This window comes from Neofelis nebulosa, chromosome 10 (assembly GCF_028018385.1).
Source record: "Neofelis nebulosa isolate mNeoNeb1 chromosome 10, mNeoNeb1.pri, whole genome shotgun sequence".
In the NCBI taxonomy this organism is placed as follows: domain Eukaryota; kingdom Metazoa; phylum Chordata; class Mammalia; order Carnivora; family Felidae; genus Neofelis; species Neofelis nebulosa.
Window position 1 is genome coordinate 86,788,502 of NC_080791.1, and position 17,024 is coordinate 86,805,525.

The following is a 17,024-nucleotide window of genomic DNA, read 5'->3' on the forward strand; positions in this document are numbered from 1 at the left end:
TGACTGTCTCTCCCATAGTCACGGGAGATAGAAGGAACTAGCTGTCATTACTGATCCTATCTGAGGACCACTTTGGTTTTTATCGGCAAGCACTCTGCACACTTTCCTTGAAAGGAAGGTGAGGAAAAAAAAAAAGAAAGGAAGGAAGGTGGCAATTGCTTTGCACCTTGAAAGGGTCCAATAAAGAGAGGAGGATTAGTCTCCAGATGAAACCACGTGTTAAAGTGAGAATCCCATCCATTACACATCCATTTCACATACAGTGGAGATCATGACAGAATCTGGATGTCCAGAGTGGAGGTCTGTCAAAACCATCCATCTTTTCATTCCACCATTAATAAAACTATCCCATCAAAAAATGAAACACCTGGTGCAAATGCTGGATGGGAGTTAGGAAAACAGGCATAAACTCAGAGTGTCTGGGGTAAACCAACCTACGTGCTCATCTTAATTTATAGGTATGTTACCTAATTCATAGGTAACAGAATGCTGCTGAATCTGTGTGCTCAAGAATATTATTTCACACCCTATAACCTTGAATGGATGCAGGACTGTCCTCTGGCAATACCAATAGAACCAAAAAAGCTCAGAAGAAAACTAAAATTCTTTACTCTGTAATATACCCTTGGGAGATGTCACAGAAGTTAGTGATAACCCATTAGCATGGTCTTGATAAATATTTTGTGGGTAGAGATTTCTATCGATACAGGATGTAAGATAACCAAAGGCTTAATGACGAATATCAACAAATGCAAACTGCCAAGACTCACCAGCCAATTTCCAGAGTTTCCACAACTTGTACATGTGAAAATTTCTTCCAGTGCAGGTTGAGGGTGATGGCATCCGTGGCTGATGTGAGCAGAATCAGAGGGTTAGAGATGTAAAACAGCCATTTTAGACAAGGTAGATTTCATTGAACAGTTTAAGTGTGCCTAGTTGAATTCTATTTGGATTAGGCAAAAAGGAAATATTTCAAAGGGCCAAAAAATCAAGCAGAGTTTGCTTTATCAACACAGGTTCTGGGCCTCTCCACTAGGCTTCGAATTGGTTATTTAAAAGTAGAGGCCTCTGTAGTAACTGTAGAAATATCTAACTTCTACTCTTGAAAGATTGGAGTGTAGAGTCATTTTCCAGTTAAGTTTAATTTAGAAAGATGTCAACTAAATCTTTTAACTTAATATCAGATACAGATTTCTATACTTGTGTAAGAACTTTATACACTTTAAATCTTTATAGCAACCCCATGACATTGTGGTAATTAAATTAATTTACATGCAAAACATTTAGAACAGTGCCTGACACCTGGTAGAGACAATAAATGTAAGATGCTGGTATTAATTTTCTTTGGGGGAGAATTAGAAACGGGAAAAATTTCAGAAGTAGACAGTCTACTGAAAAATTTTCAAGCAACTTTTGAGACATCTGTTTAGGATTTTCTCATTCATTATTCATTTATTCAGCAAAGCATTTGTTCGGCACCTGGTCATTGTAACTATTCTGATTTTTTGAGGCTGCCTGTCATATAACCAATATAATTTAATCATGCCAACATATGATTAATACCATTCTATTGTTGCATCTAATTCTTTAACCAATCTTAACTGAATCAGATAAACCATATAGCAAAAATTTATGAAGAAAATAGCCTTTAAAATAGTTTGTAGATTAAATGAATTCATTCTGATATTCAATTTTCAGACAATAATCGCCCTTCAGAAATGCCAGCAAGACACAAGAAGCTGTAAAGGCAGAGAAATGTGACCATTAACCAAACAGCCGGGTCAGTTATGATGTCATTAAATAAAACACACACTCACATAAGCAGAAGCCAAATAGACCATAAAACAGCTGATTCCTTTCCACACAGAAAGACCAAATGCATCTATCTCAAGAATGAGGACTGTATATGCCAATTGAGTTGTATATTAGATATTTTCCACAAATTGAATGAGTATAATCAGAAGCTCCCAGGATTTGATAAAACATACACTTAAAGCATGTGGCAATATAAAATAACTTTAGCCAAAAAAAAAAAAGCATCCACAAAGCATCAATTTAAAAAGCGTGATATTCCCAAATCTTTTTTAATATAATGGGCTAAATAAGATAAATAAATAAGATACATCTAAGTGAAAGAGGAACAGATACAATTAATAGTCATTTGATAATTTCTGGTTAAAGCTTTAAGGTTTATGTCCTTGTGATTTATTTAGAACACAAATTATTCTGACAGCTGAACAAATCCTTTTACAACATTAAAGGAGGGTATAATATAGCTGGCAACCAAGAGAAAATTAAAAATAATTTTTATGCTAGAGATATAATTTAGGGGCACCTGGGTGACTCTGTTGGTTAAGTATCTGACTCTTGATTTTAGCTCAGGTCATGATTTCTCAGGTATGGAATCAAGACCCTTGGGGCGCCTGGGTGGCGCAGTCGGTTAAGCCTCCGACTTCAGCCAGGTCACGATCTCGCGGTCCGTGAGTTGGAGCCCCGCGTCAGGCTCTGGGCTGATGGCTCGGAGCCTGGAGCCTGTTTCCGATTCTGTGTCTCCCTCTCTCTCTGCCCCTCCCCCGTTCATGCTTTGTCTCTCTCTGTCCCAAAAATAAATAAAAAACGTTGAAAAAAAAAATTTAAAAAAAAAAAAAAAAGACCCTAGTCGGGCTCTGCAAAGGGAGTGGAGCCTGCTTGGGATTCTCTCTCTCCCTCCCTCTGATCCTCTCTCTCGCCTGGGCATGCTCCCTCTCTCACACTCTTGCTGTCTCTCTCTCTCTCTCAAAAAAAAAAAAAAAGGTAAAAAGGTTTGCTGATGAATGTTTTAGTTATGAGTCTCTGGGTAGCAAGCCTGAGAAAGTAGTTTAAGCAAGAAAAGTGATGGTGTGAAAAGTCCAAGGAAGAGGTGAACACCCAAGCAGGAATCAAGGAAGCTGAAGGAACTTGCCCTGGAGCACTGGCTGGACTCTTCAGGGGGAAGCCACTCAACACTTCAGCTCCAGTCATTCCCTATCTCTAGATTTTTTATATATTTTTAAATGTTTATTCATTTATTTTGAGAAAGAGTTCATACGAGCAGGGGAAGGGGCAGAGAGAGAATCCCAAGCAGGCTCTGTGCTGTCAGAACCCACGAACCATGAGATCATGACTAATGAGCTGAAATCAAGAGTCCAACACTTAACCAACTGAGCCACCCAGGCGCACTCCTCCTACCCCATAGCTAGATTTCTATTCAAGTTTCAAACTTCTGTGAGACTGGCCTAGCTAGGGTCAGTTTTCTCCTCTTAAATAATCAGCCACTGCCATGGTATATGATAACATAGCACAGAAATGGCTGGTGGGACTGAGTTAGAGAAGCAGGAACCACTGTGAGCAGGAAGCCACTCCAGCTGGGGGCTGCCACACATTGCCTCCACCAGAGAAGTGGTGAGAACATCAGTCAGACTGCAGGGCTCAAGGAGTGAATGGGAAATAAGAAAGTAGGCTTTTAAGAACTTGGCCATGATGGGACAGAGTATGAGAGATGGTAACCAGGTTGAGTGATTGGATTAAGAGAAGGTATCACCAATGGAACATTCTATATATGTCCAGAGTTTCTCCTCTCTCCCATACACATAAGATTCTTAAAGTCCATCTATAATAGGTTCCCAATGTTCCTGAACATTGTTGAACAATAGTCAATGAAGGGAAAGAGCATGGAGTTTAAATATGGAAGAATTGGGCCCTGGGCTCTGCTCCTGAGTTGATGTATGACTTTTGGGCAAGTCCTTAATATCTTCAAGCCTCATGTTTCTTATATGTAAAATGGGGATAATAACAATTGTCGGGGGGGGGGGAGGGAAGAACTGTTGAATAATCAAGTCACAAAATGTATGTAACTATTTTATAAACTTTAAAGAGCCAAAAAAATAATATTATGTAACATCCATAACAAACATGCAAATTTGAACTGACTCACATACATAAATTCCACTCTTGAAAATTCTATGCACTTGTTAGTCCAATAATATTTTTGTTTTGGAGAGCTTAGAATTTTGAAGCTGGAAAGGTCTATCATGATTATCTGATCAAACTCTGATTTTGTTGGTAAGAAACATGCTCGGAGAAGTTTAATAACTCATCCAAGGTCACACAGCTGGTAAGAGACAGGATGAGAATTTGACTCAAGCTTTCCTCAGTATGTGACTTCTTGCATTCGATTTATGTGTTGAAGTGTAACATACTTTTTCTGCTATATCATATGTGTTTTTTCAAATTATTTCCACTATAATGAAATCTATTTCTGTGGAAGTAAGAGAGAGATCTATATTGCATAGTCTCAAATGGGAAGAGAAATGTCTGTCAGATCACAGAGTCCTTGCCTTCCAGTTGTGGAAGAAATCACACTGGTATAGCTGAAGGAATGGCTAGTAAGGGCCAACGGCAGCCTGAAAATATGTAACCAGCTTGGGGGCACAGGTTTGAATCTTGGCAGGGTCAACATGTGAGCTTAACCTTTTAAGACAGATAAATTGAGTTCTTGGAATGTCCCTGTTTAGTGGGCTTGCAGGGGTCTTTGGATGAGCCCCTTGCTAAGTGAGGCTCCGTCTGCTTTGCATCAACTTTGCACAGTCTCAAGATAATCTCAGACTAGATCTCCATGAAGCCAAAGGCAGCAATAGGAAATTCAGTCTATCAGCTCTTTATTTGGCAGGGGAGAAACTGCTATATTGTCTATTGTAACATTATTTATCATAGTGAGGGTTGGAAACCGCCTGCATGCTCAAAAATTAGGAAATGTTTAAATGAATTATGGTCTATTTGTATGAAGGCATATTGTGCAGCCAATGAAATTATGCTTTCTTAGAATCTAAGCATCTTATACAGATAATTATAAAAGTGGTTTAATTTATATTTTTGACTCATGTTGGCACAGTATTGACTCAGCCTGGGTGAAATTTTATATAAATCCCTCTATAATGTTTTATAATTATTGCATCATCTACTCTGTCCTGTAGCCTCTTAACTATAACCACAACAGAAAACTTCTAGGTTCCAATGGGATTCCAATGGGTGTAGTTGTGTAACTCCAGAAGTGGGGTTTTAATTCTTTATAGTATACTGAAAGATGCCAAAACTCTTGAAAAGTGAAAAGTGCTACATAAATTTTAGGATTATATCTCTGTTAAATACTTTTTCCAGACTAATTAAATAATTAAGTACTTTTTCTACTAAGTACATACTTTTCTAGCCGAATACTTTTTCAGTGTCTTGTTCTGGCACTGTAACAACAGTACAGATAAATGCAGACAGGCTATGATCAAAAACGCTGTAATAACCAGTTTTAGAAAGTATATGGAGACATTGAAACCCTCAAACATTGCTTGGGGCAATGCAAAGTGGTGGGCCATTTTGGAAAACGGTTTGGCAGTTCGTCAAAATGTTAAACATAGAGTTACAATGTGACCCAGAAATTCTACTCCTAAGTATATACCTACAAAAATTAAAACGTATGTCCAGACAAAAAACTTGTGCATGAATGTTAATAGCAGCATTAATTCATCATAGCTCAAATAGGGAACAGTCCAAATTTCCATCTGAATAAAAACTGGTGAATGGATAGACAAAATGTAGTATATCCATACAATGGCATATTATTCACCTATAGAAAGGAATGAAGTACCAATGCATGCTACAACATAGATGAACCTTGAAAACGTTATGCTGAAAGAAGGAAGCTAGTCACAAAAGACAACATAGTATACGATTCCATTTATATGAAACATCCATGATAGGCAAATTTATAGAGACAGAAAGTGGAGTAGTGGTTGCCTAAGGATGCGGGGGGGGGGGGGTGTTTGGTGGTGGGGAATAGGGATTGACCACTAATGGGGACAGTTTCCTTTCAGAGGGGTAAAATGTTCTGATATAGATTATGGTGATGGTTACACAACTCTGTGAATATCCTAAAAACCCTTGAATTGCCTACTATAAATGGACAAATTGTAAGGTGTGTGAATTATAGCTCAATAAAGCTGTTAAAAAAAATAAACTCAGATACTAAAGGGCTCTGTCTGATTAGATGCAAGGTCCCACACATTGGGAAGTAGGGTATTGAAAGATCTGAGATACCTGAAAGTTAAGATTTCAAGCAAACAGGAAAAAGCATATCTGAAGCCACCAACAAATTGGGGAAATACCCAATCTAAAAATTAGATCAGAAGTGCAATACATGTAGACTAATTTTTAAGACACCATCAAATGGTGGATCACAAAGTTGATGCAATTAAACAAGCTAAATATAAACAAAAGCATTCTGTTTTATACCTCTCCCATAAAAATAATTTAAGTTATCACAAAAGTCAGTGGAAAACCATGATTTGCATGGTATTTAGTGATACTAGCTCTGTGATTTCCTTAGCCAATTGATCCTAATCTGCCTATCAGAAGCAGAGACAATTTTGATCTATCTTTTGCTTTAGCCAGAGGGAGGAAGACATTCCCACATAATAATCACATCCTCATAGAAATTGAAAACGTATGTTCCAGCCATGGTGGTCCTACAAAAATATAAACCCATAAAGGGGTTCTTGATTCATTGTTGTCATTCATTTTGTTCACTGGAATAAGCAGAGTTTTGCCAGGCCATACAATGACTGATAGCTTTTTCATAAAAGGATATTTTATGAAATATTGAAATGTAGCCCATTTCTACCTGATAAATGCCTGGACCTGTAAACTTTGAACCCTCATTGGCCTTTGTTGCTTCTGACCTTGTTTAAATGATTAATGTTCTTTTAACAACTGCAGGCTGCAGGAGGCAGCATGCACTTACTGTGTGCAGATCCTTCATTCGAGGCAAAATCAAGTTGTTCAAACCTAAAAGTGCTCACAGTGTGCACTCTAGATGCAGTTGCATCATTTTTTACTTCAGTTGCCCTACTAGTATGCATTCTTCTGATACATATTTTTTATTTTAAAAAGTTGCAGAAGTCCCCTCAGTTTTTAAATTTCCCCGCCAAAATATGAACACGATGTTGACATAATTTATTCATCATTCCCAAACTAAAAGTGAATAGACAGTTAAGATTATTTTATCATGCATTTAAAAATATCATTGTGTTATCAATGCTTAGTAGAATTTTGTGCCATCTTACCATTATCCTCAAAGTTGGTGAGTTATATCATTACTGAGCTATCTGAAGTCTCAAACTCCTCAACTCCATCCACTGTTAATATTCATCACTTAAATATCAAAGATCTGCATTTGCCAGATATCAATAGAGTTCACTTTCAGAGACTCGATAAAAAATGGACTGGGTCTTTCTTAATTAACATCATTCTGGAAACGGTGAAGACATAACAAATTTTTCTCACTGACTTTATACCAAAATTGAAAACAAAAGCAAAAAAAAAAAAAAAAGTTCTTCTGGCTTACAAAATGTTTTATGAGCCCAATGTTCCCTGAAAAGATTCTTAGGGAATAAATAAAATTAGAAGTCTTTAGCAGTTTGCTTGGCATACATCATTACTTCCAGTGGGTAAAAAATATTTGCAATTCTAAAATACATTTTCTTATGACTATAGTAATAAAGATCCTCCTTGTTTAGGGATAAAGGAGAATGAGAAGGTTACCCTGTTAAGGGGAGCAGCTATGTTTTAAAGAATTCATCTACCATGAAATCAATAGAATATTACATCAGCACTACAAACATGACATTTCTTTTTTCAAGTTTTTATTTAAATTCCAGTTAGCTAACATACAGTGTAATATTAGTTTCAGATGTAGAATTTAGTGCTTATCACTTATATATGACACCCGGTGCTCATCACAAGAGGTGCCCTCTTTAATCACCATCACCCATCCCCCCCCCACCTCCCCTCTGGTAACCATCAGTTTGTTCTCTATAGTTAGGAGTTTCAAACAAGACATTTCTTACCTTATTCAGGATCCACATCACTATCAGTAGGGGTTAGGGTTAGCAATTTACATAAAATATTACTAGAGGTAAGTTTTTTTTTTCTTAATGGCTTCAAGGTTAAAGTTGAAAATACCAACTTGAGGTTGTACAGAGATGTGGCCATGTTGAATGTCATTTCCACGTTTTCCAGTAAATCATTTCATTATCCATAATAATAATCTTCACCAGCTTTACAAAAAATTGCTTTGCTAAACTTAAAGGAAGTCTGATTTTAATTTGCTATCTACATCTACATTCTCATATTCTTTTTATAGATTTTTAACAAGTTATCAGTAGAATCTTCCTTCACTCAAACATAAGTGAAAGTTTTATCTATCTTGAGATATCACTAAAATAATTTATTGCAGGGGAAACAAAACCTTTTGTCTCAAAATATATTTCTTCCCGACAGCTGTGGTATTTCAGGGAAAGCACCAAAGCTATGATGGTCTGGACTGCAATCAACCATTCTTAATAGGAAATTTTACAGACTTTTAATAAGATATCCTCAAATAATTTATGGGGAGAGGTTTTGAAGTGAAGAGGCATTGTTTGGCAATATGTTCTTCCTCTAATCTCAGGAAATTTAAATAAAAGAGTGCTCATTTCCTCTGAACTCAGCAGTTCTCCTTAAAAAAAAAAAAAGATTAAGAAAAACACCTGCTACAATAGTCCTAAAAGCGTGGTTTACTTGCTTCAAACAAAATTGTGCTAAAACAAACAAATAAACAAATACTTCAGTACTACTGGAGACTTCTCTTGTAGACTTCCTGCTCTATTACAGGTTAGGAATTTCCACAAGCAAATCCACAAGGCCAGGGTTGTTTGAAAATCATCAGAGAAGTGTCCCTTGTTTACTAAATGTCTAGAGTAATCCCTAGGTCAGCCTGCTCTCTTGGACCAATGGTTCCAATCTGTCCCAAATCATGGCCCCCACTGCCCAGTTGGTTTTGTTGCTGTTGTTTTTGTTTATTTGGTTGGTTTTGGTGTTACCTTGATGCTACTCTTAATTCTTCCCATTAAAGTCATACATTACATTTATCTTCTTTGATTTCCCACCATTTTGTTGGTTTTGTTTGGTTGATTTTGGCTTAAAATTTTGTTGTTTTCCCACTTAAAAATGGAAATTTGAAGTCTCTTTACCTGTCATTATAATGATAATTTCACCATCTTAGGATTTGCCAACATTCACTCCATTTGGTTCCTGCATGGGTTAGGAGATGGACTAGATCCATGTCCCTCATGCTTTAGTGTACACACAAGTCACTTAAGTATTCTGTTAGAAAGGTAGTTCTGCAAACTGGTGGTTACCAGAGGGGAGATGGGTAGGGGAATGGATGAAATAGGTAGAGGGGATTAAGGGTGCATTTATTCTAATAGGTGTATGGAATTGTTGAATCACTATATTGTATGCCTGAAACTAATATAACACTGTATGTTAATTATATTGGAATTTAAAAAATAAATGAAAATTTATTAATTACTTTCTTTAAAAAGGTAGTTCTCACTTAGTAGATCTAAAGCGGGGCATCTCTGACAAGTCCCCCCAGATGATGCTAATGCTATTGGCCCTTGATCCACACTTTGAGTAGCAAAGATGATATTAAAGGTCTCTTCCAACTTTAATGCTATATCCTGGGAGTTCCAGTAGGGTTCCTGGAAGGTCACTGAAGAGTCTATGAAATGACTCAAAATCCTGATCAGAAAATTTTTGAAAATTTGAAAGCCACATATATTGCCCTTCTTCAAGAAATCCAACCAAGAGAATAAAAATAAACCTACATTAGCAGATTAGCAGCAAGTGTGATGTTGAACTTATCTTTGTCTTGGGTCAAGAGAAAATTACTTTATTCGTTCTCTTGCTATCTCTGTCTCCTCTCCTCTCTCTTTTCTTCCAATAACCTTGACCTCCCTCCCACACATGCATTCAGTTGGGTAGCTCCTGTACTTACATAAAATTTGCTTTCATTCATCAACCATCCTCCGGAAACTCACAACTATACTGTTAAAAGAAAAGAAGAAAAGATACCAAGATATGCCTCTGATAAGATATACACAAATTTACTCAAAGCATAGTTGTGTTCTCAAGGAAGGATGGGAGGAAATGTGGATTCATCATATATGCTCTTAAGATATCCTGAGGCTTTAGCCACTAATCCAAGAGACTTCTTTCTCCAAGACCAGCTCATTTTTATATCATTCATACTGTATATGTAGCTAGAGTTGGATGATTCTTAAACTTTCAGCCAAGATATAAATCAAAATTCACCCCAAGCTTAAAAAGTCATTGACTAGCTTAGAATCTATTGTTGTGGACTGGATTTCGTGGATTTTTCTTCTTTACTCTTTAGAGTAAGAGATATCTAATTTAGAAAAATGAAAGTGTCTCGGTTTTCTTTGTTTCTGTTTTCTGTATTTTTTAAAATTGTAGATCAAGGGTGATAACTTCAATTTTTCACTTAACTTTGTACATAAGTACCCAACTAAATGAAAGGAAAAACTTTAGGAACATTCATGCTGTATTGGATAAATGTTAAGCGGAAAGAATTGTTAAATCTTTCAAGAAATTACCTTTTATAAAATTTCCAAATGTATTTGTGTATGATAAACCTTAGAGGTCAGTTGTTTGAGCTATTCAGAGACCAAAACAACTAAGATCTGACATAAATTCAAAGGCTTTCATCAAAAGAGCAAAGCAAACAAACAAAACGTTGGAGGATGGGGCAAGGGACAAGGAAGGGAAGAGCAGGCAAGAACTGAAATGGCTGTCTCTCCTTGGGAAGATTTCTCTTTGGAGAACATTTAGATCTATGAGGGAGGAAGGAAATATCAGCTTAGCCAGTATAATCAACCCAAGGGATCAACAGTATAGCAGATTATGCAGACAGATGATCTTCAGTTTCAGTTATTTATTGCTGTGTAACAAGCGATCCTGATATTTAGTGGCTTAAAACAATAGCTCTTCTTAATGTATCTTGTAATTTTGTGCTCAGGTTTTTGAGAAAGGTTTGACTGTTCCATGTGGTGTCAACAGAAGTCACTTAGGGGTATTTATCTGGTGGGTGGGCTCATCTGTAGGATCCAAGATGGCTTCTCTCCCACATCTGGCGACTGATAGGAATGGCTGTAAGGCTAGGCTCAGCTGGCACTGTTAACCAGAATGACTTCATGAGGTTTCTCCAGCATGGCAGTTTGAGGGGTCAGACTTCTTACAAGAGCCAGTGTCCAAGTGAACAAGGTGGAATCTGCATGGTCTTTTATGACCCAGTTTTGGAAGTGTACTTTTTTTGTCAAGACAGTCATAAGCCTGCCTACTTTCAGAGAAAGGGAACATAAGCCCTAACTCTTGAAGGGAGAAGTGCCAAAGAATTTGTGACCATCTTTAAAAACTGCTACACCCTCAAATCCATGAAATACTTCTAGAAATGGTAGAGGTCAGTATTTAACTACTGGTTACCATAGTGAATGCAAACTCAAACAAATGTGCCTTTTTCTCAGTGTATGTATAAAAGGATGCATTTGAAATGAAAGCTGTATTTCCTTATTCACATTATATTCAGGTGTATGAAGTCAATCTTCTGAAACTTTACTACTCATTTTGGCAATAACTCAGTTACTATTTTTTAAAATATTTTACTTTTAAGTTTCCTCTACACCCATTCAGGGGCTTGAACTCCACAATCCTGAGATCAATAGTCACATGCTCTACCAAGTGAGCCAGCCAAGAACCTCACCAGTTACTATTTTTTACATTACCCATTACTGGTATTGTATTCTATTGCTGCCTACTGTGTAAAAAGCATGCAGATATTGGTATCCATTGTCAACTACAAGAAAATTAAATTGTAGGTCTTAATAATAATAATACACTATCAGTATATTATAAGGTATTTTTCACATTAGGGTTTTACTCAATTCTGAAAAACAGATAATCAATGGTTTGCAAAGTCTTCTTTTTTCTAATTGAAGTATAGTTGACATACAGTGTTACATTAGATTCAGGTACACAATATAGTGTCAATAAGTCTATACATTGTGATAAAATATTTTGATATCTATGAATTAAATATTATATGAGGACATAAATAATTATTGGTAGTAATGTGAAAATTAATAAAAGAAAATCTTGTTTGGACTGGGAGGCTGACAGGGGGAGCTCTCAGCCTCTGAATTGCAGACCCCACAAGAAGCGAGGGACCTTGCCTTGAATACTGCTTCACTACCCCAGCAGGAAGAAGAAAAGTCTTTTCCTCCTTGCCCTGGCAACAGCCCAGCCAATAAGAGACAGTCACAACTCAGCCAATGAAAAGCCATTATACTTTGAACTGCCAGTTTACTCCAATGGACCTTTTGTTTATAATAGTCCCTCCCCCTTTCCTCTATAAAAGGAGAGTTCTCGCCTTTGTTTTGCAGTCTTGCCTATGATTTTGTCCTGGCTTGCTTATGAGGAAATGTGTTTCTGTGCTATTCCCAAAGAAACCAATTTTTGCTAGTAAAATAATTAGCGGTTTTATTTTTTAAAGTTAATGGTAACAGTAGTCATAGTTTATTTAGTGGCTCTGTGCCAGATAATGTTTTAGATCATTTACCTACAATTTCCAAATTGCTGCCCACAAATTTGTAAGTAGATTATTACAGTTTTATTAGTAGTAGTAACTAATAAGATAAATAAAATCCAGGGAAATATTTTTAAGGGAGTGATATAAAATGATATATAAAACTTTTTTCAAGCTGCTCGTTATCTCACACTTTTAATTCTTCACTGTACACTTTCTCTGTATTGGCAACAGCTGAGATTTGCATGCAGTTAAAAAAAAATTAAATTGGCAAGAATCTGAAAAACCAAGGGCCTGGCACAAGCTAACTTATCAGAGAAAGTGGCACCCTCACAGGATTTAATTTTTTTTTTTTTTAACATTTATTCATTTTTGAGAGACAGAGCTGGAGCAGGGGAGGGGCAGAGAGAGAGGGAGACACAGAATCTGAAGAAGGATCCAGGCTATCAGCACAGAGCCCACGCAGGGCTCGAACCCACGAACCATGAGAGCATGACCTGAGCCAAGGTCAGATGCTTAACCGACTGAGCCACCCAGGCACCCCACCCTCACACCCTTTTAAAGGTATGTCTTAAGCACCTGATTCTAATAGATAATGTATTCCTGAACAACCTCTCTTATTTGTAAGTTAATTAAATATAACTACACTTGGGGAATTACTGCTAATGGGTAGTGGTGATGGTTGCACAAACTTTTGGGGGGGAAAACCCCCCACTGAACTGTACATTTTAAAACGGTGAATTTTACAGCATGTGCATTGTGTTTCAACAAAAATATAAATATACTACTAACAATATATGATCCTTATAGAAAAATTAGGGAAAGGAATATTGTTAACAACTGAAAACCTTAAAAAAAACCTTAATTAGCAAGTGAAGTTATTGTATACAAGATATTGTAGAGCCTAATCTAATTTATATTTCCTATCATTGTGTTGACAGCCCCAGTGGTGTATTAAATTCTGCAGGCAGGCAAAATGAATAGTGAGTTAATCTTTGCCACTTGTCCCCACTTACTATTACCATACCAGCCACACTCCCTAAACTGCTCATTAAAATGTCATGGAAAGAATGTGACCCATCCTTTTCAGCCTGGCTCTAAGAAGACTATTAGGGCTACCAAATCAATATGTAAACTCACTCCATTTGATCAGCTATCCAAAGTAATGTTTACTTTGTAATTCATTTGAAGCCAACACACCAAAAAAACCCCACCAAACTGAAAATTGCTACTCATGGTTATGAGGGTTTGTTTGTTTATTTAATATGGACATCTTCTCCACTTAATTGGTTTTATCCCTTTTTCAGGCTCACACTATGTGAAAAATGCAGTTTTCATTTGATCCTTTATTCTAAGAAAAGGACCCAAAATACTTGCCAATAACTAGTACTTAGTGAGCATGACAGTGGTACTAAAGTACTAAGATACTACACACAAAATGTCTTTTAAATTTCAGGTATAAATTGGTAAAGAAAAATTCTTGCATGAAGTCACCAAATACTAGGGTTGCAGGTACAATTCAACAGCCCCCACCATATTCTCCTGCAATAAAAATATTGTCCTGGATTTTTGCTCCTGGAGATCAGTATGATGGATTTGGCTCTGAAAATAGCCACTGTGCTGATTGGGCACAGAGAGAGTAGATCAAAGTCCTAGCAGAGCAGAAAAGAGAGCGTCAGCAAACACCTCCCTCTGAGTTGCGGGGTGCAAGACACTCAAGCAGTGAAGTCATCTGGAGCATGTTGTCCTTGGCAGTGTCTCCTCTCCTGGGCTTCGCAGGCCCCTGTTGGCCCTGAGGGCCCTTGTGATGCCTGCAGCTCTCTGGTGCATCTTTCCACTCCAGCTGTCACCTCTGACCATGCCCTCTGCTCCCAAATTAGTTCTCCCATATCTCTCCATCAGAGCTCCTATTTCCTCCCTGATCTTTCCTCATAGATGTTAGAAAAATTATATGGAATATCACAAGATGATGCTTTGAAAACTGCAGAGCACTATAGAAAGGACTTTGTTATTATAACTCAGTATGGTGTATTTGTATATTAACAGAGGCTGCTTGTGGTGATACTTTGGCCCAAGGTAATGGTAGAATGGTAAATGGGAGGAATGTTTTGGGAGATAGGTTTCTCATCCATCCATCCATCCATCCATTACATTGTATAGCTGTTATCTACTCTGTGATATTACTAAACATATAGGGTTTCTGAATTTCTCAATAGAAACTGAACTTTACATCTTTAATGCTAAATTTCTTCTTGTATGTTTACAATCCATACGGCTGAGAAAATGTGAATCACTCACTTCACTGAGTTTCTATGTTTATCAAAAGCTTATCATTACACCAGGAGGTTCATTGTCCCAGGGGGTGCCTTCTACTCTGGCCATTTAAGTTGCCTAACCCCCCAGGCACCACACCTTAGTTCTTCCTGAAAAGAAGATACAAACAGCCTGCTGGACCCCCATGAGGACCTTTTCCCAGTTTCTTTCATCACTATGTTGTTTCTCTACAGTCTCAGATCCCTGGCTCTACACCCTTACTTCAGAATGTGCTACTCCCCTTTCTTGAAGACCCACCATGCTCTTTTCTGGCTTTTTGAACTTTGAATTTTCACTACATTCTAGACTCTGCTCCCTCTCCCAGTTTTGGTATCCCACTTAATTTCAGATGAGAACCTTCACCTGCACAGAATCTGACAGGGACCAGTTCAGTCTCCCAGCAAAGCGGTGGTTGAAATCATACCTTCAACACTAGTAATTGCTATGTAAGATAATAATTTTTTGTAGAATGGCTTACTTAGATTCAGTTTTGTTGGGACAAGCTGAGAAAATGATTCTTTTATTTTGTAAGACTACAAACCCCATTTAACCAACTTTAGATAATGCTAGAAACATGACATATTCTTGCATGTCTTAAATAGAATGTTTCTTCCATGGCATGGTATTCTATGCCTCACACTTAACTTCAGAAGCCATATTGTCATGTGCCATCAAAGGTTGCTGTGCATACAACAGTAGAAATGAAAATTACCCAAGTTTTTGTTTTGCTTTGTTTTGTTTCTGTTTTTACAAAAATAAGATACCTTCTGATGCTTCATAAATCAAGATAAATTTGGCCAGTTTAGACTTGGCCCAAAAATTTTTAAACAGGCAACATTTTTTTAAATTAAATTAAATTTTATTTATTTATTTTTTTAGAAATATTCGATTTCTTAAAATTTTTTTTTTAACATTTATTCATTGTTGAGAGACAGAGAGAGACAGAGCAAGAGCAGGGAAGGGGCAGAGAGAGAGGGAGACACAGAATCTTACACAGGATCCAGGCTCTGAGCTGTCAGCAAAGAGCCCAATGCGGGGCTTGAACCCACAGATTGCGAGATCATGACCTGAGCCAAAGTCAGACGCTTAACCAACTTGAGCCACCCAGGTGCCCCACAACATTTTTTTTTGAAAGGGAGGACATTGCTCTTGGCATTGTACTTTATGTGTGTTTAGTTGGTATGGATTTATTTAAAGACATATACATGAAGGCTGGATCTGTAGACGTATTTTTGGGGTTTTTTTGGGTTTTTTAAATTTACAAATATTGATTTATTTATTCCACACGCGAAGCATAAGATGAACTTACTCTTATTATCCACTCTAAAAATAAGGAAACCAGGGGCACTTGGGTGGCTCAGTTGGTTAAACATCTGACTCTTGATCTCAGTTCAGATCTTGATCTCAGGGTCATGGGTTTGGGCCCTGCGTTGGGCTCCATGCTGACTTCTAAATGTAAATAAACTGATTTGAATTTAGGTATCACCAAACAGACATGCTCAGAAGAAATCTTTGTTCTATGGTGATCCATGTAATTTCTATTTCCAAGGGGTAAACATGGTAGTTAGCCCTCGGCATCCATCCACCCTCCTTCTGGTAGTGTTCTTATATGGCAGAGGCTGGAAAGCTGAGGAGAAGGACACTTCTTAGAGTCACTTGAAGCTAGGCATATTATTTCCTAGGGTTGCCATAACAAATTACCACAAATTAGATGGCTTAAAATAACAGAAATGTATTTCTCACAGTTCTGGAGGCCAGAAGTCCAAACTCAAGGAGTTGGCAAAGCTGTGCTTCCTTGAGGCTTAGGGGAGAACCCCTCTTCCAGATTCTGATGGCTCCAGGCCTTCCTTGGTTTGTGGTGGCATCACTCACTCCCATCTCTGCCTTCATCTTCATGTGGCCATCTCTTCTCTCTGTGTCTTCTCCTCTCTGTCTCTTATAAGGACTTGTCGTTGACTTCAGGGCCCATCCAGGATAATCTCAAGATTCTTAACATAATCATTTCTGCAAAAACCCTTTTTCCAAATAATGTAACATCCTCAAGTTCTGGGTGGACATATCTCTGGGGGAGCCCCCAGTCAATCCATTATGCCAGAGTTTCTGGATGTGAACTAGGTTAGATGCACTTTGTGGAAGTTGGAATGCAGAAGTGAGGAAGGGGCCATCTTTCCACTTCCTTGGCTGACGCTGTTGGTAATCACAGTTATGAACGTCTTAGGAT